The sequence below is a fragment of the Montipora foliosa genome, unplaced genomic scaffold, assembly GCF_036669935.1.
Source record: "Montipora foliosa isolate CH-2021 unplaced genomic scaffold, ASM3666993v2 scaffold_461, whole genome shotgun sequence".
In the NCBI taxonomy this organism is placed as follows: domain Eukaryota; kingdom Metazoa; phylum Cnidaria; class Anthozoa; order Scleractinia; family Acroporidae; genus Montipora; species Montipora foliosa.
The window spans coordinates 32,860-57,076 of NW_027179769.1; the positions used below are offsets into that span (position 1 = coordinate 32,860).

At 37.2% G+C, this 24,217-nt stretch overlaps 2 long non-coding RNA genes across 2 annotated transcripts; one reads left to right on the plus strand and one right to left on the minus strand.

The window, feature by feature from the left end:
• Positions 1 to 7,933: 7,933 nt before the first annotated feature.
• Positions 7,934 to 18,331, plus strand: LOC137989505 (uncharacterized). Its single transcript, XR_011120895.1, has 2 exons — positions 7,934 to 8,127; positions 18,217 to 18,331. It is a non-coding gene; the product is annotated as an uncharacterized lncRNA (long non-coding RNA).
• Positions 16,749 to 24,110, minus strand: LOC137989504 (uncharacterized). Its single transcript, XR_011120894.1, has 3 exons — positions 23,906 to 24,110; positions 23,173 to 23,338; positions 16,749 to 17,617 (listed from the first exon to the last, which is right to left on the minus strand). It is a non-coding gene; the product is annotated as an uncharacterized lncRNA (long non-coding RNA).
• Positions 24,111 to 24,217: the final 107 nt, after the last annotated feature.

Below are 24,217 nucleotides of genomic sequence, written 5' to 3' on the forward strand. Positions count from 1 at the left end.
CGTATAAACGGCCCTTATATGTCTTTAACTTTTTTAAAGAGAGAGATTTCGCGCAAATTTTATTTCAAGCTATTCAGTTGAAATATTATTTCTCGCCATTGGCTTCGTTTGCGTGATCATTTACTGGTGTTGACATTTAGGAGGTAGTTGTTTGGTTCTAAACGAGTAGGAATAAAACGACCAGGAATGAGCGAATTTTAGTGGGTGTGCGATAGCAACACGAGACAGGAGTCGAGAGATTCTAACGATAGACAGATATGAACTAACCCCTCCTGAAATAACCGAAGGAAGGCAGACGTTGGTGGTTTGTGTGAAACAAAGAAAAGGCGGCCATGTTGGTGCCCCGACCAAATCCTCCGGGAATTTAACTCTATTATTATGCAAATGCTTCTTTTTGTTTTCGTCGAAAAACATGGCTGTTGATCACGTGAGTGAAAAGCAGCAATAGCACTAAGTGGATGGAAGTCGTCATGTTTTGATTGGGCAGCTTCAGAGACGTCCTTCTGAGGAAACAAGTTGTTAAAATAGCTAATTGTGATTGGAGAATTTCGATCCTAAGTATAATAAGTATAATAATGCCTTTTATTGACAGGCAAAACCATATGATTGAGCGTGATCATACCAAATATCATTTGTTTGCGCGATCAAGTTGTGGCGAAGTGTGCAGCCCATGACAGTATTGCGTTTGTGAGCATATTGCTTTTTGTTGTATTAACCTTCTTCCTCGGAACGCTCAAACAACTCACTTATGCATACGCCGTTTGCGGTAGACCCACACTAAAAGATGCTGTTGAGCGATTGTTTTGGCCGGGGTTGGTCCGCAAACTGAAAGAAAGTTTATATGTTGAGAACAAATGTGTACTAAATGAACAAATATGTGAAAATCATGATATGAACTGCACTGAAAACCAAATGCCAAAGGAGAGAAGCACAGAACTGTGAAAGTTTCCTGAAGAAGAAAGTTCCTGATCTTAAAGTTAGCGCTAGCGGTATCGAGCTAGTCGCAGAGATGTACGCCTACCCGGATGCATTTAGTTAAATTTCTGAAAAAGGTGAATTTTCTGTCAATTTGTATTATCATGGCTTTTTGTTTTCTGCTGTTACTGAATCCCTTTGTATTTGGAGCTGTAACGCTACTTCATGTGCAATTACTTGTATCGTTTGCAATTATCCTCACTAGTGGTGTTGTTAGCATTTTTACTGGGTTGCCAAACCCAGTCGGAATCTCGCTTTCATTTCGTGGGTTTTTACTGGGTTGCTAAACCCAGTCGGAATCTGCGTAGCGTTTCGTCGTTTTATTTTTTTCCGTGTCGGTAAAAGTCTTGCCTGTCACTCCCCTGCTTAGTGGTGTCTTTGTGCATAGAGTCTTCTGTGCGTATTTTGTTAGGTTTGAGGGAGCTGGGGTAATGCGTAGATTTCTCTGGTGCACACGGGAGGACATTTCATTATTAACCTGGAATGGCGTTGAAAGTCATTGTAACGCAAATGGGGTTTTAGTGCATCTTTAAACAAAATATGCCCTTATGGAGCTCAAGAATGGAACGTCAATTGGATAAACAACTTAGGCGATGAAAAATAAATACCTGGAAGTTAAAGCGACGAGTAATGGTCTTCGACAACAATTTCATTTTTCGCCGTTGGATATCAAGTAAGCTTTAGCTTGGTACTATATACAACTCTGAAGTCAAATGGCAATTCTTTTATGGATTTAACAAACACTGAAGGAATCGAACGCCTTGAATGCATCACTGTGTTTACTGAAGTCGCATCTAAGTTGTCCGGCAAGTTACATTCATTTTAAGACTCAACTCACCAAAGGTAAAAACGAATTGGAAATGTGGCAGTGAAAACTTATTTGAATGAAAGCTTGTTGTTTCTTTTGTCTTTTATTATTTACCATCAAGGTTCTTTTGAAAAGGGTTTGATGTGAACTGTCAGAAATTAATTTAATTGCATATGCTTTGTGATTGTGTGTTTCGTTTGCACGCACGCAACTGAAATAGGAAGGGTTTTTTTGCCTCTTAATCGCAAATATGTTGTTTGTTTCAATAAATGTTTCGCTGGAAAAGATTTCTGTGAAATTTCCAGCTTTCGTAAACATATCATGTGTAATTTTCGAGCTTAACAAATTTGCATACATGTGTTGAAATATGATACGGGGAGAATTTTGTGGCAGCGCATAAGTCACGAAAATAAACAGGTCTGTTGGAAGCGTGTTTGAGTTCAACAAAATGAGCCCCAAAATCAGCAAAAAATTGTCGATGAATAATAAAGTAGCTGCTATTTCCAAAATGATGGAATTACCTGGTGATAAATAACCTCGTCTTGGAGAGTAGATTTTTGACTTTGTAGAAACAATGGTGGGCGATTGTGATCTTTGTTTTGAATTCGCTCATTTATTGTCAAACTTTATAACACTTGACAGAAAAAGAAACTTACGAAAACCCGGTATCTTGCCATCATTTGACACAGATGCTTCACTTTAGTAAACTTTAGTATTACAAAGCTGTCAGATGCTCAGAGGGCACGCTTAAACTTGTGGTGAAAGAAGTTGTGAGGGAGCTTGAAATTTATCAACATGTCAGCCCAGAAGCATATGTTTCTCACTTCCCATTTATTTTCTTCAATCTTTTTGGGTTCAGTACTTTGCTAGTAACCACATGTCTTCTCAGGCTATTCACCCAAGACTTCTACCATGGCACTACAATGATAGACAATACCAAAACAATATCGTGCACTGTTAGAGCTACATATTACGCATGGACAACTTGAATCTCCTGGAAGACAACACACAGCTCAGTTGACATTTTAGATGGAATAAATCGCTGTGTTACTTCACTACTAACGTAAGCAATGCGTGTCTATTTTTTCTAAAGAGGACAGGAATTTCTTCTTTCTACAAATGATTAATTAACAGGCCGGTAACCAGGTTTTTAACCCCAGAAAAGGATCTGTTTCGTCGTACGAATGTGTGAGGACCTGTGAGCTAAAGGGCCTCTGCTGGTAAGACTTCTGGGTGACCCTTTAAATGGTCTTCTTAATGACCCCCCAACTTGAAAAAAATTGTCTGGAACGGTGCACGTACCACAGGCAACCCAGTGTACCCTCACGGAGGGTCTAGTTTAGAAGGGTAACCTTGATTGACTAAATAACCCTTGTATTCAGTAGTTCTCTCGGCAAGAAAAATTTGTTCCGAGCAGTTTCTTTGTAACCTTGTCGCTACGCCATAAGGAATAGCCTTAAAAACGTGTTTAGGATGAGCACTTGATGGTGGGAGGTACAGATGGCTATCCGTTGGCTTTGAATAAACGTCTGTCTGAATAAAACCCTCGATAAGATATAGAGTTAAGTCTAGCACATGGAGCTCGCGCTCAGAAAAAACTAATTCAAATTTTATAGTAGGGTATAAAGAATTTATAAATTCGGTAAACTCATGCAGTGCAGGAAGGCCCTGTTGCCAAAGGTCAAAAACATCGTCACGGTATCGCCACCATAAAGCCGGCTTTATGGGGCCAGAAAATTTAGCCTGAAAATCTATTTCACCCATGGCTTTTATTTTATCTTTCGATTTGGTTTTCCCCGTGGGTTTGTTTCGTATAGTCATCGTTTTCACGCGTAGTAATTACCGATTGTTCATCACTTGTTAATTTTTTGCGAATATATGTTATCACGCCCTGTTATATAATCATCTTTGTAATGTTTTGTCATCTTTTATATTGTAAACTTATTTAAGGAAATTGTAATTTACCATTCACTTGCACTGCAACTGATGAAGGTCACAGACCGAAACGTTTTTATTAAATTTTTTATCATTTTTAGAATTTTTACTGTATATATTTTCCTTCGCTCGAAGTTGTCCGTCCTCGTTTTCCATAACAATTTTAAATTATCTTCTCGAGGTTTGGACTGTGAATCCTTTTGGATCCTTCTGGCGCAGCATCTCTGTTGGCTCGAAGCATTTTAACTTATTATATATAGTTAAAGTTATGGGAAACTCAACGCTGGACAACTTCTGGGGAAAACTGTAATTGCCCTGAGCGGGATTTGAACCCCCGTCCCCCTGATCACTAGTCGGGTGTGATGACCACTACACTATCAGGACAACCATGCTGGCAACATGGCTGATTTATCATGGCCATTTATCACTGGCCCATTAGGGAGTCCCACGTAAATGCCACACATTAAATGATAAATCAGCCATGTTGCCAGCATGGTTGTCCTGATAGAGTAGTGGTCATCACACCCGACTAGTGATCAGGGGGACGGGGGTTCAAATCCCGCTCAGGGCAATTACAGTTTTCCCCAGAAGTTGTCCAGTGTTGAGTTTCCCATAACTTTCTCTCAATTTCTCCTCAACTTGGACTGTGAATCCATTTGCGATCCTCCTGGGGGTGATACGCTGTTGGCTCAAGGGATCTACTTAACTGACTCTTTAAATTAATTACCCTTGTCCGCCTGTGAATCACATGTTGATCCAGCGTTATCACATAGAAAAACTGGCCCATTAGGGAGTCCCACGTAAATGCCACACATTAAATAATAAATCAGCCATGCTGCCAGCATGGTTGTCCTAATAGTGTAGTGGTCATCACACCCGACTAGTGATCAGGGGGACGGGGGTTCAAATCCCGCTCAGGGCAATTACAGTTTTCCTCAGAAGTTGTCCAGTGTTGAGTTTCCCATAACTTTCTCTCAATTTCTCCTCAACTTGGACTGTGAATCCATTTGCGATCCTCCTGGGAGTGATGCGCTGTTGGCTCAAGGGATCTACTTACCTGACTCTTTATATATATATATATATACCAGGAGACCCGGGTTCGATTCCCGGCTGAACACATTTTCACTCATTTCCTTTGTTGTATCGATTTCTGTTCCCATCCTACACTACTAAAGAGTCAGTTAAGTAGATCCCACGAAACAGGCTTGTAGGGATGAACTTGTAGTTTATGTGTTTTTTTCTTCCGTATATATTTCGCTCTACTTCTACGTATTGAGCACTGTTTTACGAAAATCAAGTTTCTAAGACACAAGGCAAAGATCAGCTGTTGCTACTCTGAGTTTCACGCCGGTTGGCGATCTTCAGGCAACTGGCAGTTCAAATTTATTACCTGAGTTTCACGCCGGTTGGCGATCTTCAGGCAACTGGCAGTTCAAATTTATTACCTGAGTTTCACGCCGGATATAAAAGTCTTTGCAGATCGCCAACCGGCGTGAAACTCAGAGTAGCAACAGCTGATCTTTTCCTTGTGTCTTTACTTTGTTTTCGCTCTACTTGTAACGGTATTGAGCGCTCTTCACCTTCACACCACACTATAAACTTGGTATATATATATATATATATATATACCTTATGATGTGTCCAAGTTTATCCTACGAAGAGTGCTCTACACCCACAAAGTGGGTATGTGGAAAGATGACCATTTATAAATACTGCAGGCAACACACAGTTTAATTAAAAAGCCCTGAAGAGTGGAAGCCTAAAGCCTCCACGAAACAGGCCTGTAGGCAAATGTCAAACGACTAGTCCCATTCATTGAACTATTACATATATATATATATATATAGGGAGTCTGTAAGTCGATTTTCTCGTGGAACAGTGCTCAATACGTTGAAGCAGAGCGGAATAAATATTTTAAGAGGAAAAAAGGACGCAACTACATTTCCCGACAAGCCTGTTTCGTGAATCGCTTCACTCTTCAGGGGTTTAATTTAATATTTCTTCAGGGGTTTAATTTAATATTTCTAGCAAAGCGTTGTGTATCCTTCGGATCCTACTAGCTTGGGACTACATCGTTGGATTTCCAGCCTTGTTAATTCAAAAAAAAAAAAAAACCGTAGGCCCCGTCTCACAACCCTTCCATTCTCATAACATCCATGGTACGTTCTGAACGTACCATGGATGTTATGTTATGTTAGTGCCCGGCCAGGTTCAAGATCCCACACACTTGTCGAAAAGAGTAGGGCATGTAGTTCCCGTTGTTGTGGTCTGTCCTTTCCTTCAGCAATGTGGTTGGCTTGGCGTAATCTTCTGAATGGACTACTGATCGATGAGACCACATAAGAGCAGAAACAGACGGTAGTCAAATCGAAGGAGTCCAAGTGCTGAAACTGGTACTAAACTAAACTAATTCGAACTGTACTTAAAATAAAATTTTAAAAACTTGTATCTACTGATAGACACAAGTTTCGCAAATTGAAATAGGAAAAGTTATTTAGAATTCAAAAATTGCCAAATTTTGATTTTAAAGAATATTACCGAAATAACTTTAATCAATTGCTATCTTAATGCACGACTGATGTCTTCAATAACTTATCACCGCCCCAAATAACTCAGTAATATATTTAATTTCCGATCGAACATTCACCCCTATAACACAAGATCAACGTCAAGAGGTAATTTTACGTATTTCTTATAATTTTCTTTTTCTTTTTTTATTCTAAATATTGTAAAGCAATCGGCAAAGTATCTTCCTCTAATCGTAAATCTCGTTTCTTTAATTGTAACCAATTAGTCTTAGTTTTTTCTTTGTATTTTCGTTTCTTTTGTTTTACCTGTTAGTTATTGTAAGTTTCTTTTTCATTCTGTAAGGTTGAATTGTTGCGTTTTGTCATGCGTTATAATCACTGCCCGCATCGAATAGCCCCGCGAATAGCTGTAGCTGACTGCGAGCAGTTCCTATTTTTTCTTTCTATGTGTTCCTAAGCCTTTAACAAACTTGCACTTATTGTGAGTGATGCCTCGGCGAAGTTTATGACGTCTAGTTTGTGGTGACAGTGGATGATGGCTAGTGATAGTGGATGATGTGTAATGATAGTGCGTGATGTCTGGTATTCTAGCGCTGGGGGATAATGTAAAATGCAGTGCCGGATGATGTCTATTGATAGCGTATGACGTCTAATGATAGTAGATGATGTCTAGTGATAGTGGATGATACGTGGTGATAGCGTATGACGTCTAGTGATTTGGTGATAGTGAATGATGTGTGGTGATAATGGATGATGTCTAGTGATAGCATATGATGTCTAACGATAGTGGATGATGTCTTAGCGGGTTATATCTGGTGATAGTGGATAATGTATAACGATAGTGGATGATGTCTAGTGATAGTGAATTATGTCTAACGATAGCGAATGATATTTGGTGAGAGTGAATGATGGCTAGTGATAGCGTATGATGTCTAACGATAGTGGATGATATTTAAATAATTGTTTTAGTATAAATACACAGGTGATTATTTCAAAAAAGAGAGAAAAAAAGAGTGGCAAAACGACTACTGTCAGCCATTTTGTCCGTCGAGGTGATTATCGGCTGATAATCCGAGATAGCGAGCCACTGAGAGCGCGCGATTTTGTATAATCACCAAATTTCCGCGGGGCAACTATCAGCCGATAGTTCCTCGACAGAAACACTCTATTGTTTAAATAGTGAATGATGTTTGGTGATAGTGGATGATGTCTAACGATAGTGGATGATGGTAGTGATAGCAGTGTGGGATAGTTTATGGGACTAACATGTGGAATGGGATAACTCATGGGGTGGGTATGGGGTGGCTCGTGGGACTAACATGTACCCACCGTTCTGTTCGTTAATTCTGTTCGATCTTCAACATCCTCGGAGACCCAGGGGCAGTCGAGACGAGACGAGAATCGAGACTGGCGTAAAGTTTTCAAATAAGGCGAGAAGAGCTCTTCTCGCCTTACTTGAAAACTTTACGCTAGTCTCGATTCTCGTCTCGTCTCGACTGACTGCCCCTGGGTCTCCGAGGATGGATCTTCAATCGCTCGCGCACAGGCATACAAAATGCCCCTCTGCTTCACTGGCGAAAAATGTCTGCGCATGAGTCGCACGATATGGCACGTGACGCGTTTCCGGGACTATCATTGGCTCTCGTGAAAAAAGCACTCCCGAGAAGAACAGAAGAATGGCTGCCGTTTGAGAATCGGTAGCTTGTTGGTTTCCGTTCTTTTTAGAGCGATCAAGGCTAGTTTTAACGCCAGTTTCAAGTGGAATGTATTCTTAGAGAACGTCTATGTTGTGTAAAACGTTTGAAAGTCCAATCCAACCAGCATCCTCGGAAACTTTGCTCCTGGAAAATTTTATTTCGTGGGATAAGAGCTGCGAAACAAGTGAGTTTTTTTACGCAATTTTTAATGTGGAAAGTTTGTTGCCACCGGGTACAAAAAGTTACTGTAATGTGCAGAAAGGAGGATTCCCAAGGTTTCCGTTCATGTGTGAATTGGCTTGTACCAGGTGGCAGGGAAATGGCAATATTGTTCAACGTGAAAGTTTTTTTTTTCTGCGTTACACCTTACGATCGGCACCTCTACAAGCATGAATGATCAATGATTCGATCAGATGTGAATTTGATTTTGAATGTGATTGTGTCATTGGGAACGTAACCCTAGTATCAAATATTTTAAATAGCTGCTTTTAAGGTCATTTATATTCCCTTTTCTGGTGAATGTCTAAGTTATTATACTTCTTAGCAGTCACAACTCAACGATCCTTGCGTTCAAGTACCGGTAGTTACCAAGTTATGGATTTGCAATTAATTTGAGTTTGAAATCAAAATCAAAATCCATGTTTGTTAAAATAATGTTTGGGAGAACATAAGTGTAGGTACAGATGTATATAGATATCTATAGATTCAGGTTTGTGGATAGTTGTTCCTGAAAAGGCTGAAAGGAAGCTTTATTGCCTTGGACTTTTTTTGGTTACACCCCACATGTTTGTTCTTTTCTTAGATGGCAAAATTTATAAATAAATATATTGTGTGATTTGGAGCTGCAGTTAAAAAACAGTGTCCCATGCATAAGGTCTCATTGGATTTGATGGCAGTAAAATAATTTTGGTAAAAAATATGGTTAAAGTCTTTATCATAACTTCTCACCTTCCTGCTGGACTTCAAACATGCTCTACCATTTTTCACAAGGAACTTGTCAATTAACCGTTACCTTTTGGTGTATTATATGATCTTTCGATAGCAATTGATTTATTTTTCCTATCCCGTATGTGTACATGTAGATGTCCTATGTTTGTCACATAGTTAGTTTTAAGCTTTTATTTCCTGTAGTGTATCTTTATTATAGTTAGCACATGACCCCACAAGTATGTATATTATTGCTTCAATATATTGATTGTGTTTGAAGGATATTGTTGTCTTGTCTTGTAGGTAATGCAAAACAGCCTCAGTTGTATTTGCATTATTTCTGAATGTTACTTTTAAAGGGCAAACCATTAAAAAGTGTACATAGTTTGCAGGAGTTCAGGAAAAATATTCAAAATATTCATTCATTTTAAGTTCCTGAAGCAGGTAAATCTTGAAGAGTTTATGTAACCATATCTGGAATATATGGTATTTCTATTTGGGAATGTTTAAGTCCACAGAATTCATTTTTTTTATGTTGAGAAGTACTGTAAGACTGTTGACTTCATGGGGTTCCCCATTGACGAGTAAAATCGTCTGGTGTTAGACAAAGCAAAATACTCTGGCTTTATAGACAGAGTAAAATACTAAGTATGGCTGGTTTTAGGGATGAAAGGGTTAACTAAAGTGTGATCATTACTTGACTTTCTTTTTCTTCATTTGAAACAAAACAAAGTGATTAATCATCACCTCCACCATTGCTATACAACTGCTTTGGCCTTTGGAACAAAGTTTCAAAGTTGAAGCCAGTGGCTCAAGGAGTAAACGTTGCAAAAAAGTTAGCTTAAAAATACTTTTATGGTATTTGAGTATAATTGTAGAACAAATTTGCATCATATCATTAAAGTCATTAAATCAATGAGAATCCAAACATGAGGATACAGTTTGCTCAGGAGGGGGTCTTCTTTTTTTAAAAACAACCCAGTTAAAGGTAACAGAATCTTGTTTTGTGGATGTAGGCTAAAGAAATCTGACTCCTTAGAGGAACCAGTTCTAAATTGACAAATGACTGGCATTTTATAATTCATGAGTAAAAGCTATTTGCTCGCTTACCAAATTGTTCTACAGTTTCATTCATTTTTCAGATTGATAGCCTTAAATGTACTGCAGCATCTTCCAGCTGTTTGGTCTCAGTATCATAAGCAGTACAAATCCACAAATTTTTCTCCAAAAAGTTACAACAAGAACCCCTGTCATTTTCATAAGGGAATTCCCCTTGGGGGAGTTTGTTCACTTCACCACCATTGTTTAACACTATCCAGGGACTAAAGCAAGGACAAATTGATTATAGCTTAAATAAATTGGACCACTTTTTTACTTCTTAATACACTTACTGCATTCAACTTTAGTTTATTCATCCTTTGAAATGGTAGGAATGATTACTATTATTTACAGCAATTGCTAAACATTCATTGCATCTAATGTTGAAATATTTTTTACATATGAGTCTTAAGTATTTATGAGTCAATGAGTTAGTGCAGTTACCCTAGCCCATAACATGAAAGCTAAAATTTCAGAGTGGCTTAGGCCTAATCACTGAAATGAGGGCTTAGGCTTGATCAATAAATTATTGCTATATTGACTGTGAGTCTCATTGACTCATGACTCATTGACTCATTGACTAATTGTCTCATAAATCATTGGACCTCTTTACATATGGAAAGGTAACAGGAGTTATTTCTGTGAAGTCTTATCCAGAAAACTGCAACATGGGATTAGCATGCCCCTTTCAAATGTAGCTTTGTATGCTTTTGCTCAATGTCTTTGAACAATTATTACAGAAATATGAAGTTATGGTTTTTTTAAAAGTTAAATCTAATGCAAGGGGATTAAAATTATTGAAGCAGCTGTGTTGCAACCATAGTCCGCAAAGAGAGGTTAAATAATTTGTTGTACTGCAAGTACTTAGTAGGCCAGCGTGAAATTTATGAAAAGTTTTGGAGGGTGGCACTGAATCACCTTCAACAAGTTTTCTAAACTTTGAAGATACCTAATTTTATATCCTCCTGCTGTTTTATTGCTGAAAGATAAAATAAATTCCTGATTAAGTATTTTTGTTGTCAATGTGGTGTCAATTTATTTTTGAACGACTGAAATACATTTCTAAATTTTCCCCTCGGTCTTAATAGATTTTCCTCTATGGACCACTTGAATGTCAATTTTAACAACTTAACTTCATCACAAAACCAATAAAATATTCAACGCTGAAATCCTCATCACAATCTCTGAAAACAATCTGGAATGTTGCTTGCCATGCATGGTCTGACCAGATCAGCACACACACCAGGAAGAGTTTTAGACTTAAGCACTGGAATAAGAATAAATGACATGTTTAAGAAACAACAGGAAACTGATCAAAGTAAAACAATAATATTATTATCACTTGGTCATTTTCATGCACAGATGTCACTAAAGATACTTGAAAAAAAAACATGGAAATCTGTGCCCTATTTGTAAAGATCCCTTATAAAAAAACTAAACAACTTAACTGACTCCCTTAATAAGAGGTTTTGTCTAACAATGCAGATAAAAACAGTTGCTCACATCTTGAAAGTAATGACAGTCAAACTGAAAGCCAGCCAGATATCAACGCTTTCCACAAGATTTCTTCAGGTCAGATGACTGAGACAATGAAATCAACAGAAATCTAGAGATCAATTAATTTAATCATACCATAACCTACAATCTTGGACAAAATAAAATGGAACAGAAATGCCCCCTCTCCCCCAAATCAAGGATGAAGGTGCGTGAAGGCCAAAACGCGCCATTTTCCCATCACTGATTTTGGGGGGAGGGGTGGTCTCAATGTTCCATTTAATTTGTCCAAGATTGTCTGTAGAGGCTATGACGTCACAAATTTAAGATCAGGTCAATTAAGAGGTCATCTGTCAACACATTAATCATCCGAAACCACTGGCCTCTGACGCAGTCACGCTCGTCGCTAGTGTTGCTATGTTGAGATACTACATGGAAGATATTTTAAGAGAAGCAGAGTGTATAAAAAGGCCAAACCTAAAATGAAAATTTGCCAGTACGATCAAGAATAAGGGTATAACTCTACGTAGAATTGACGAAAAAATTGCCACCGAGAAAAAGAATACCCGAGGAAACAAAAGTAAGAGTTAGAGTTCTCAAGCCCACTACTGATCTTACTGTGGAAGCATTTCTGGGGAGTTAATCGATAAAACTATAGGGTCTATGTAGGGTCGCATCGCTGAGATTAAACGAGGCAATGGCAAAAGACTCAAGCATTAAAGCGCTTTTAAAGCTTTGTAGAGCACTTGAATGGTTTTACATGACATTAAAACGTTTAAGGACGCTCGCACGAATTGTTTCTGCGCATCCTTACTGCGCACGCAAATGCACACGCCACGTCATACACGAGCGCGCGTGCTAAGTAATAAAATGAGAAATGATAGGGCAAAAGGCCATTGCTATAGCTTTGCCTGGATTTAACGCTCTTGGACGTTCGGTGACCCCTATTTTTCTTTCCAGAAACGGATTTTATTTACAATTATCTCCACGTTGTCCAAAAAAGAACAAAAAATCAATGTGGGAAGTTAAAAAAATTTCAAGATTTCTGCTCACGGGACATCAAATCTTGCCATCTTGCGGCTGCAAGGCGCGTGAAACTGTGGTCCCTAAATGCGAACTTGATCTTTAAGGGAGCTCACCAGTTGACTAAATTCACTTAATAAGTCCACTTAAACAATATTTGGCAGAGAAGATTTCACTTCAAAGATTTAATTGCAATATATTTGGGTTTACAGACACTGGCCTTATTCGCTAACAAAGCCCGATTTTGTCACATTTTGGGTGTTTTTCCGGGCATGTTCTCTCCAAAACGAAGTCGGTGACCCTCCATTTTTTTTACATTTCTGACATAACTAACTCATTATCTTACAGTGGTAAAAGTTTCAGAAAAAAATTAATGTTGAAAAAATTTCGCGCGATTCACGAGACTTTTTATACGATTAACGTCTGTTTTGAGACGTTTTTCAACGGTTAAGCACGGTTAACAAGCAATGGAAAAAAGAGTCAATCTGTTCTGTCACCTTTCTGGCCAGACGACAAAATCGTGAAAAATCCACAAAATTCGTTGCTGGTAGCCTGCAAATCGTGCCCATCAACACTTTTGTGAACGTAAATCGTGCTCTATTTTTCAGCGTGGAAAAATCAGAAGATAGATCAGGTAAATATCGCCAACAAATTTAAGGGACTGCAAATGCAGTTCTTAAAATTCAACAAGTTTGTGTATTCGGTATGTTTAGCGCACGGATGCAAAGTTTAAGGCGTAGAATGGGGGTAGGTTGGAAAGTTAGATGGGGTAGATAATCTGTGGTAGAAGGTTCGAATCCTCCTAACATGCGATTTCTTTCTTTTTTTTTTTTTTTTTTTTCCCAATAGTTTTATTCCCTTTTTTGTTTGAAATTTATGTTAACGTGAAATGCCACTTGCATTTAGTTTTTTTTCAGTGTCGCCTAGCTCAGTTTATTTTATGAATGGGAGATGTGCTCTCGGATGATGTAACTTTTGAACGAACGAGAGCAGATTTCGTGTCGTGATTACCCATATACTACTGGTAACGCCAAGCAAGGGCTCATAGACAATCTTGGACAAAATAAAATGGAACAGAAATGCCCCCTCTCCCCCAAATCAAGGATGAAGGTGCGTGAAGGCCAAAACGCGCCATTTTCCCATCACTGATTTTGGGGGGAGGGGTGGTCTCAATGTTCCATTTAATTTGTCTAAGATTGTAGTGTGTGAGGCAAAGCAACACAGAGGTGGAAAAGAAAGAGCATCACCATCTACCATACAAACCATTGCTCTTGCTGTGGAGAACCAGGTCACAGAAAAATCCATGGCTCTCGTATCACATGTCAGAGGTTAAAACTTCTGTTTTGTCAAAACCCTCCGCGTTTTTAGAGGAATTGCCCTTAGGCGAAAAACAGGAAACGAAAAATGTTATCAGTTTAAAATTTACAACTTTTAGGTCTTCAACGCTGTGACCGAAACACGAGCAAACATGGTTTGGCAAAGATAACTTCCATGGAAACGACATAAACAAATAAATATTTCATGCCTAAAATAAGCTTACCTCTTTTGACTTTCTCGTTGGAAACAACTCGGAACTACTGTTTAGTTTTTCTGTCGAGTCCATGTTGAGCGGGAGATCTTGATCATCAAAAGGTCCAATAGAACTTTTCCTTCACCGCCGAATAAACTCAAAAACAAAGAGCTCAAAAGCTCGAGTCAAATGAATCAAATGTGTTCGAAGCGGAGCATGCACACTCATTTTGCCGCGGTGTCATCACTTCACTGGCGAAAAATGTCTGATTGGTCGACGCCTTGTCATGTGACTCCAATACCTCAAATCAAACATGGCTGTCATTCGGTGTTTATTAGATCTCCGTCGACAAAAAAAGAGACCCTTTTTCAGGCCAGTAAAACGGACGAATGTTTGACTGCGTAGTGCGTTTCTATGCCAGCGAGATTCTCTTTTAAGCCAACAGTGCTACAAGGAAAATTTCTTTAAAAATTTCAAGGTCAACGAGAGTCTCGGTTGCTAGAGTTCGAGTGAAAATTCGTTTGTGGAGCTTACCAGCTAATGGATTACGATGTTGATTTCAATTTCATGCGTTTATGTTTTAAAAAGTGGAACAAAAAAGATACCACTAAATTTCCAAATGGTTTCTCTTCCAACTAAATATTTACACACTGTTTCCGCGGGGGCCCGCATCTAACAGAAAATGTTAAGATTTTCGCATTTTTTTTTCAAAATTAAGTTGTTAAAATTGCCATTCAAGTGGTCCATTGAGGAAAATTTATTAAGACCGAGGGGAAAATTTAGAAATGTATTTCAGTCATTCAAAAATAAATTTTAAAGTGAATTTAGCAGTAATAATAACCAAAATCATACTTAACATGTCATAGCACCTCATATTGGCTACACTAGAAGGAAAACCTTTTAGTTGCAATTATATTTTGTTATAGTTGTTCCAAGCAAAATGCCAATTGTTTGCTTTCCTCCAAATTATAGAAATAAACATAGATTAGGTTAACTCTGAATAGCCAAAACAACAATATTCTAAGTTGAGAATTTGATTCAGAAGTCCAGCTTACTAGCAGGGAGAATTTTACTGTAACAAAATATTATTACAGCTAATAATACGCTTTCACCACATTGTAGTGGGTTAATGTGACAACAAAAAATACTTAATCAGGAATTGATTTTATCTTCCAGCAATAACACAGCAGGAGGATATAAAATTAGGTATCTTCAAAGTTTAGAAAACTTGTTGAAGGTGATCATTCAGTGCCACCCTCCAAAACTTTTCACAAATTTCACACTGGCCTACTAAGTACTTCTAGTACAACAAATTATTTAACCTCTCTTTGCAGACTGTGGTTGCAACACAGCTGCTTCAATAATTTTAATCCCCTTGAATTGGATTTAACTTTAAAGAAACCATAACTTCATATTTCTGTCATAATCGTTCAAAAACATTGAGCAAAAGTATACAAAGCTACATTTGAAAGGGGCATAATCCCATGTTGCAGTTTTCTGGATAAGACTTCACAGAAATAACTCCTGTTACCTTTCCATATGTAAAGAGGTCCCATGATTTATGAGTCAGTTAGTCAATGAGTCAATGAGACTCACAGTCAATATAGCAATAATTTATTGATCAAACCTAAGCCCTCGTTTCAGTGATTAGGCCTAAGCACTCTCTGAAATTTTAGCTTTCATTTTATGGGTTAGGGTAACTGCACTAACCCATTGACTCAAATATACATGTAATTAAGACTCAAATGTAAAAAAATATTTCAACATTTGATGCAATGAATTTTTAGCAATAATCATTCCTACCATTTCAAAGGATGAATAAACTAAAGTTGAATGCACTAAGTGTAAGAAGTAAAAAAAGTGGTCCAATTTATTTAAGCTGTATTCAATTTCCATCCTTGCTTTAGCCCTGGATAGTGTTAAACACTGGTGGTGAAGTGAACAAACTACCCCAAGGGGGATTCCCTTACGAAAATGACTGTTGTTCTTGTTGTTCCTTTTTGGAGAAAAATTTGTGGATTTGTACTGCTTATGATACTGAGACCAAACAGCTGGCAGAGTTGCTGCAGTACATTTAAGGCTATCAATCTGAAAAATGAATGGAACTGTAGGACAACTTGGTAAGCGAGCAAATAGCTTTTACTTATGAATTATAAAATACCAGTCATTTGTCAATTTAGAACTGGTTCCTCTAAGGGGTCATATTTCTTTAGCCTACATACACAAAACAAGATTCTGTTACCTTTAAGTGTTGTTTTTTTTTAAAAAAGACCCCTCCTGAGCAAAATGCATCCTCATGTTGGGATTCTCATTGATTTAATGACTTTTATGATACTATGCAAATTTGTTCTACAATAATACTCAAACACCATAAAAGTATTTTTAACCTAACTTTTTTGCAAAGTTTACGCCACCAGCTTCAACTTTGATACTTTGTTCCAAAAGCCATAGCAGTTGTATAGCAATGGTGGAGGTGATGATTAATCACTTTGTTTTGGTTCAAATGAAAAAAAAGAAAGTAAAAGTAATGATTGCACTTTAATTAACGCTTTCACCCCTAAACCGGCCATACTTAGTATTTTACTCTGTCTAAAGCCAGAGTATTTCCCTCTGTCTACCACCAGATGATTTTACTCGTCAATGGGGAACCCCATGAAGTCAACAGTCTTGCAGTACTTCTAAAAATAAAGAAAATGAATTCTGTGGGCTTAAACATTCCCAAAAAGAAATGGCGTATATTCCAAATATGGTTACGTGAACTCTTCAAGATTTAAATTACCTGCTTCAGGAACTTTGAATGAATATTTTGAATATTTTTCCTGAACTCCTGCAAACTATGTTCACTTTTTAACGGTTTGCCCTTTAAAAGTAACATTCAGAAATAATGGAAATACAACTGAGGTTGTTTTGCATTATCTACAAGACAAGACAACAATATCCTTTATTCAAACACAATCAATATTATTAATTTAAAGCAATAATACATGCTTGTGGGGTCATGTGCTAACTATAATAAAGATACACTACAGGAAATAAAAGCTTAAAACTATGTGACAAATATGGGATATCTACACATAAGGGATAGGAAAAATAAATCAATTGCTATCCAAAGATCATATTGCAAATACACCAAATGGTAACGGTTGATTGACAAGTTCCTTGTTCAAAATGATAGAGCATGTTTGAAGTCCAGCAGGACCAAGATGAGAAGTTATGATAAAAACTTTAAACATATTTTTTACCAAAGTTATTTTACTGCCATCAAATCCAATGAGACCTTATGCATGGGACACTGTTTCTAGCTGCAGCTCCAAATCACATAATAAATCAATAAATTTTGCCATCTAAGAAAAAACCAAACATGTGGGGTGTAACCAAAAAAAGTCCAAGGCAATAAAGCTTTGTCCCTGTCTCAGGGCATTTCTTCAATGAAAAGGTAAATTGGTTGCAAGACTGGCCTCTGAGATTACACTCAGAAGAAGTTCTAGTTGCACAGTAGTGTGATCAATAACATTGTTTAATTTATTGCCATAGTGAGGCTTGATTACAGAATCATAAATACTTGCCCTCCAAAATACCCTGTGCAATCAACTGATACACCCATGTTCGGAAGACTGTTGGCCTGTTAATTATAATGGAACATCGATATATTAGGAAAAGAACAATTTGTTAAATAAAAGTACAAAGTCCAGGCCCTGCTTCCTGTTAATCCTAGGATTATTGACAGGGAAATACTGCTTCAAAGTGGCACCCGAGTGACTTAATTGTAGTCTAGCTTCCACAATCGCCAAATAATAATGATCTATCATTATTGTAATAATGTAACACACTTGGTGTCAACATCTATGTCAAAACTTGGAAGATGGTATTTTTCTTTCCCCCTTGACTGGCCATTATTTGCAAATCTATGTTCAACCCAACGTCCAAGGCAAAATTATGGTTAGACTCAAATTTAAGAACATGTGTTAAGGCAAACAGTTAAGGGTCATTGGTTTATGTGTGGTTTATAGTATGTTTATATGGTTAGCTCATCATGTTTTCTTTGTCTTGGTTGTGTAATAAGAATGACTTTTTGTACTAATTTTCACAGCCCCCATAAAAACTGATATGTGCAGTTTCCTGTGTCTAGGAAAATAATAATATCATTATGATATTGTAGATTATAGCATTGTAATATGCATCTCATGGACAATAACATTCATTTTCGTTTTTTGTCCTTAGGGAGATGGATCCACCTGGTATTATTTGCGGCAGTTTTGTGAAATATTAGCTCTAAAAGGAGCGAGAAGAAATTCAGCCTTTTTTTCTCAGCAATAAACCACAATAATCTTATTGAGTTCACTTTGTTCATGTTGGTAGTGTGGAACAAAAGACTGGATAAAGTCACTGAGAAATCCAGACAATGCTGTTGAGTTTTAAGCAGTTTCTTTAGTACTCTTCACATTGTCAAACTTTTCAGTTTCTTCTTAGAACTGAATACCAGTCCTTAACCTTTTTTCAGTTATGAACTTTTTGGACCATCACAGAGCTTTAAGATGCCACTTTTTTAAATGTTGTACTTATAAAAAAAAATGGGGACAACATATTCAAGCAAAAACATCACAAATGCATGTTGTTTGCACCTGCACGCAAACTTTGCGAATGCTTTTGATCTGATGACTTGCCAACCCAGTAATGCTTCAGATACACGTAGTGACGTTGAAACCCAGAACACCTTCAAACACATTCAATGACAAGTTGTCAGAGAAAAAATTAAAATTAAAAACAAACATCTTCTTGAGCATTGGGACCCACATGGAATAGCCCTTGCATATGTGTATTATACTGATGACTGGATTCCATGTACTTAATATACAATCATCTTTTTAGGATTATACCACCTACGCCAGTCGGCAGATAATGCTAGAGTGAACTTCTTGCTATACAGCTGAAAATATTAATTTTGTGGAATGCCCCTTTCAGGGATGTTTCCTAGTTGTCTATGCTCTAAAGATTTTGTTCAAACCCATCAAGTACAATGTAGCATGCATGTGTGAAATGTCTCAAGTTTAGATCAGTTTTGCAATATGCACTGTGCTGTCTGAACTGATCCTTGTAAAATTTTTGTAGTTTCTTGTCAATTGTTAAATATGGAAAAAAGGATTTACTTTCTGAAAGAAAAATAACATTAATGACGTCTCTTGATCAGGTTAGGATCTTATGAATTTTTATTTTAAAAGGCAAGCAAATCAAGGGGCAAATTAATTTTCTCTGAGCTATTTAATGTCTGTGAGTGGGCTTTCCAGGATGAAGCACTTTTTTGCCTGCTCTCTGTGTATCATACAGTGTATAATCTTTTCACCGATTTATCTCAGTTTCTGTTGGGGCTGGCTTTCATCGCTCTTCTATAAATTTAACAAAAAATGTTGTGTAAAGAGCGAAAGATGTATTTTGCTTTCATGATAATTATAAATTCGTATTAAAATTTGGAGAAACGTGGAGCTCAATTTGCCTGAGTTCTTGCATCTTTGCATACTCCATTTTAATATCGCTTTGAGCATGCTTGCCAAAATATCTTTTGTAAGCGTGTCACCATTCACCACCCGGTCTATAATTCACCAGTTGTCTTCCTTTATTGTACAGAGTATTATAGAGAGTATCTGGAACGTCATAAGGTTTTTCAATGTCTCTTTACCGACACAGACAAAGAGGCATTGTCCTGTATCGCAACCACTCGACGAACTAGTCTCCACCGATAAGTTCGAAGCTCTCACCAATTCCACCGGCCGAACATCGCCAAAACAGGGTTTAAGGGAATTTCTGGTCCTCCCAGAAAACCAAGAACTTGCAAAAACCGTTCGAGAAACTTGCGACAAAAGCCAACACTGTCAAAAAAGTAAGCATTGCAGCGCTCGTTAACTCCTTTCACCGTATAGTCACACGAAAGGTGCATTTACCACGCGAAAATAAATTTTGCATTATTTGTACACCCCTTCAATTTTTGGAAAAACATCAAAACTCGTCAAAAATTGTGACAAAATCCTTATCTTTCAAACAGCGACCTTATTTTTTTGATTTAATCAACGGCTGTCATTTTCCGGCGAACAGATAGTCTTTTTGAATGAGCGCGCCCTTGAGCCTGCGTTTCGTGCCGCGGATCAGTGACTTTCAGCTCTGTCCATCACTTCACTGGCGAAAAATGTCTGATTGGTCGAGGCCTTGTCATGTGACTTCAATACCTCAAATCAAACATGGCTGCCATTCGGTGTTTATTTGATCAATTTTATTAGATCTCTGTCGACAAAAGACCCTTTTTCAGGCCAATAAAACGGACGAATGTTGACTGCTTAGTGCGTTTCCAGCCTGGTGCGTTTCTATGCCAGCGAGATTCTCTTTTAAGCCATGGCTACGAGGGAAATTTCTTTAAAAATTTCAAGGCCAACGCGAGTCTCGGTTGCTAATGTTCGAGTGGAAATTCGTTTGTGGAGCTTACCAGCTAATGGGTTACCATCTTGATTTCAATTCATGCGTTTATCTTTTTAAAAGTGGAACAAAAAAGATACTACTAAATTTCCAAATGGTTTCTCTTCCAACTAAATAGTTACACACTGTTTCCGCGGGGTCCCGCATCTAACAGAAAATGTTAAGATATTCGCATTTTTTTTAAAAATCAAGTTGTTAAAATTGCCATTCAAGTGATCCATAGAGGAAAATTTATTAAGACCGAGGGGAAAATTAAGAAATGTATTTCAGTCGTTCAAAAATAAATTTTAAAGTGAATTTAGCAGTAATAATAACCAAAATCATACTTAACATGTCATAGCACCTCATATTGGGCACACTAGAAGGAAACCTTTTGTTCCAAGCAAAATGCCAATTGTTTGCTTTCCTCCAAATTATAGAAATAAACATAGATTAGGTTAACTCTGAATAGCCAAAACAACAATATTTGATTCAGAAGTCCAGCAGGGAGAATTTTACTGTAACAAAATTTTACTACAGCTAATAATACGCTTTCACATTGTAGTGGGTTAACATGACAACAGAAATACTTAATCAGGAATTGATTTTATCTTCCAGCAATAAAACAGCAGGACGATATAAAATTAGGTATTTTCAAAGTTTAGAAAAGTTGTTGAAGGTTCTTCAGTGCCACCCTCCAAAACTTTTCACAAATTTCACACTGGCCTACTAATTACTTCCAGTACAACAAATTATCTAACCTCTCTTTGCGGACTCTGGTTGCAACACAGCTGCTTCAATAATTTTAATCCCCTTGCATTAGATTTAACTTTTAGAAAAACCATAACTTCATATTTCCGTAATAATCATTCAAAGACATTGAGCAAAAGCATACAAAGCTACATTTGAAAGGGACATAATCCCATGTTGCAGTTTTCTGGATAAGACTTCACATAAATAACTCCTGTTACCTTTCCATACGTATAGAGGTCCCATGATTTATGAGGCAATTAGTCAATGAGTCTGAGTCAATGAGACTCACAGTCAATATAGCAATAATTTATTGATCAAGCCTAAGCCCTCGTTTCAATGATTAGGCCTACATGTAAGCACTCTCTGCAATTTTAGCTTTCATTTTATGGGTTAGGGTAACTGCACTAACTCATTGACTCATACATACTTAAAACTCATATGTAAAAAATATTTCAACATTAGAGGCAATGAATTTTTAGCAATTGCTGTAAATAATAGTAATCATTCCTATCATTTCAAAGGATGAATAAATTAAAGTTGAATGCAGTAAGTGTAAGAAGTAAAAAAAGTGGTCCAATTTATTTAAGCTATGATCAATTTCCATCCTTGCTTTAGTCCCTGGATAGGGTTAAACAATGGTGGTGAAGTGAACAAACTACCCCAAGGGGGTACTGGTTATGATACTGAGACCAAACAGCTGGCAGAGTTGCCGCAGTACATTTAAGGCTATCAATCTGAAAAATGAATGGAACTGTAGAAAAATTTGGTAAGCGAGCAAGTAGCTTTTACTTATGAATTATAAAATGCCAGTCATTTGTCAATTTAGAACTGGTTCCCCTAAGGGGTCAGATTTCTTTAGCCTACATCCAGAAAACAAGATTCTGTTACCTTTAAGGGTTGTTTAAAAAAAAAAAAAGACCCCTCCTGAGCAAAAAGCTTCCTCATGTTTGGATTCTCATTGATTTAATGACTTTAACGATATTATGCAAATTTGTTCTACAAAAATACTCAAATACCATAAAAGTATTTTTAACCTAACTTTTTTGCAAAGTTTACTCCTTGAGCCACCAGCTTCAACTTTGATATTATGTTCTAAAAGCCAAAGCCGTTGTATAGCAATGGTGGAGGTGATGATTAGTCACTTTGTATTGGTTCAATTGAAGAAAGAAAGTCAAAGTAATGATTGCACTTTAATTTAATTAACCCTTTCACCCCTAAACCGGCCATACTTGGTATTTTACTCTGTCTAAAGCCAGAGTATTTTGCTCTGTCTAACACCAGACGATTTTACTCGTCAATGGGGAACCCCATGGAGTCAACAGTCTTACAGTACTTCTCAACATAAAGAACATGAATTCTGTGGACTTGAACACTCCCAAAAAGAAATGCCGTATATTCCAAATATGGTTGCGTAAACTCTTCAAGATTTACCTGCTTCAGGAACATCAAATCAATGAATATTTTGAATATTTTTCCTGAACTCCTGCAAACTTTGTACACCTTTTAATGGTTTGCCCTTTAAAAGTAACATTCAGAAATAATGCAAATACAACTGAGGCTGTTTTGCATTATCTACAAGACAAGACAACAATATCCTTTATTCAAACACAATCAATATTTAAAGCAATAACACATGCTTGTGGGGTCATGTGCTAACTATAATAAAGATACACTACAGGAAATAAAAGCTTAAAACTAACTATGACAGACATAGGATATCTACACATAAGGGATAAGAAAAATAAATCAATTGCTATCCAAAATATCATATTGCAAATACACCAAAAGGTAACAGTTGATTGACAAGTTCCTTGTGCAAAATGGTAGAGCATGTTTGAAGTCCAGCAGGACCAAGATGAGAAGTTAAGATAAAAACTCTAAACATATTTTTTACCAAAATTATTTTACTGCCATCAACCCCAATGAGACCTTATGCATAAGACACTGTTTCTAGCTGCAGCTCCAAATCACATAATATATTACCTTAATAAATTTTGCCATGTAAGAAAAGAACAAACAAGTGGGGTGTAAGCAAAAAAAGTCCAAGGCAATAAAGCTTCCTTTCAGCCTTTTCAGAAACAACTATCCACTGTCAACCATACTTGACTCAAAACAGAATTTCCTTGATCCAAAAACAAATGACAGTCCCCTAAAACCAAAATTACATCATTAATGCTACCAGAAAACAATAGTAAAAAAAACCTCAATCTATAGATACCTATATACATCTGTACCTACACTTTTGTTCTTCCAAACATTATTTTAACTGACATGGATTTTGATTTTGATTTTAAACTCAAATTGATTGCAAATCCATAACTTGGTAACTACTTGAACGCAAGGATCGTTGAGTTGTGACTGCTAAAAAGTATAATAACTTAGACCTTCACCAGAAAAGGGAATATAAATGAGCTTAAAAGCAGCTATTTAAAATATTTGATACTAGGGTTACGTTCCCAATGAGACAATCATATTCAAAATCAAATTCATATCTGATCGAATCATTGATCATTCATGTAGAGGTGCCGATCGTAAGGTGTAACGCAGAAAAAAATAACCTTCACGTTGACCAATATTGCCATTTCCCTGCCACCTGGTACAAGCCAATTCACACATGAACGGAAACCTTAGGAATCCTCCTTTCTGTTCATTACAGTAACTTTTTGTACCCGGTGGCAACAAACTTTCCACATCAAAAATTGCGTAAAAAACTCACCTGTTTCGCAGCTCTTTTCCCACGAAATAAAATTTTCCAGAAGCAAATTTTCCGAGGATGCTCGTTGGATTGGACTTTTAAACGATTTACACAACATAGACATTCTCTAAGAATACATTCCACTTGAAACTGGCGTTAAAACTAGTCTTGATCGCTCTAAAAAGAACGGAAACCAACAAGCTACCGATTCTCAAAAGGCAGCCATTTTTCTGTTCTCCTCGGGAGTGTTTTTTTCACGAGAGCCAATGATCGTCCCGGAAACGCGTCACGTGACATATCGTGCGACTCATGCGCAGACAATTTTCGCCAGTG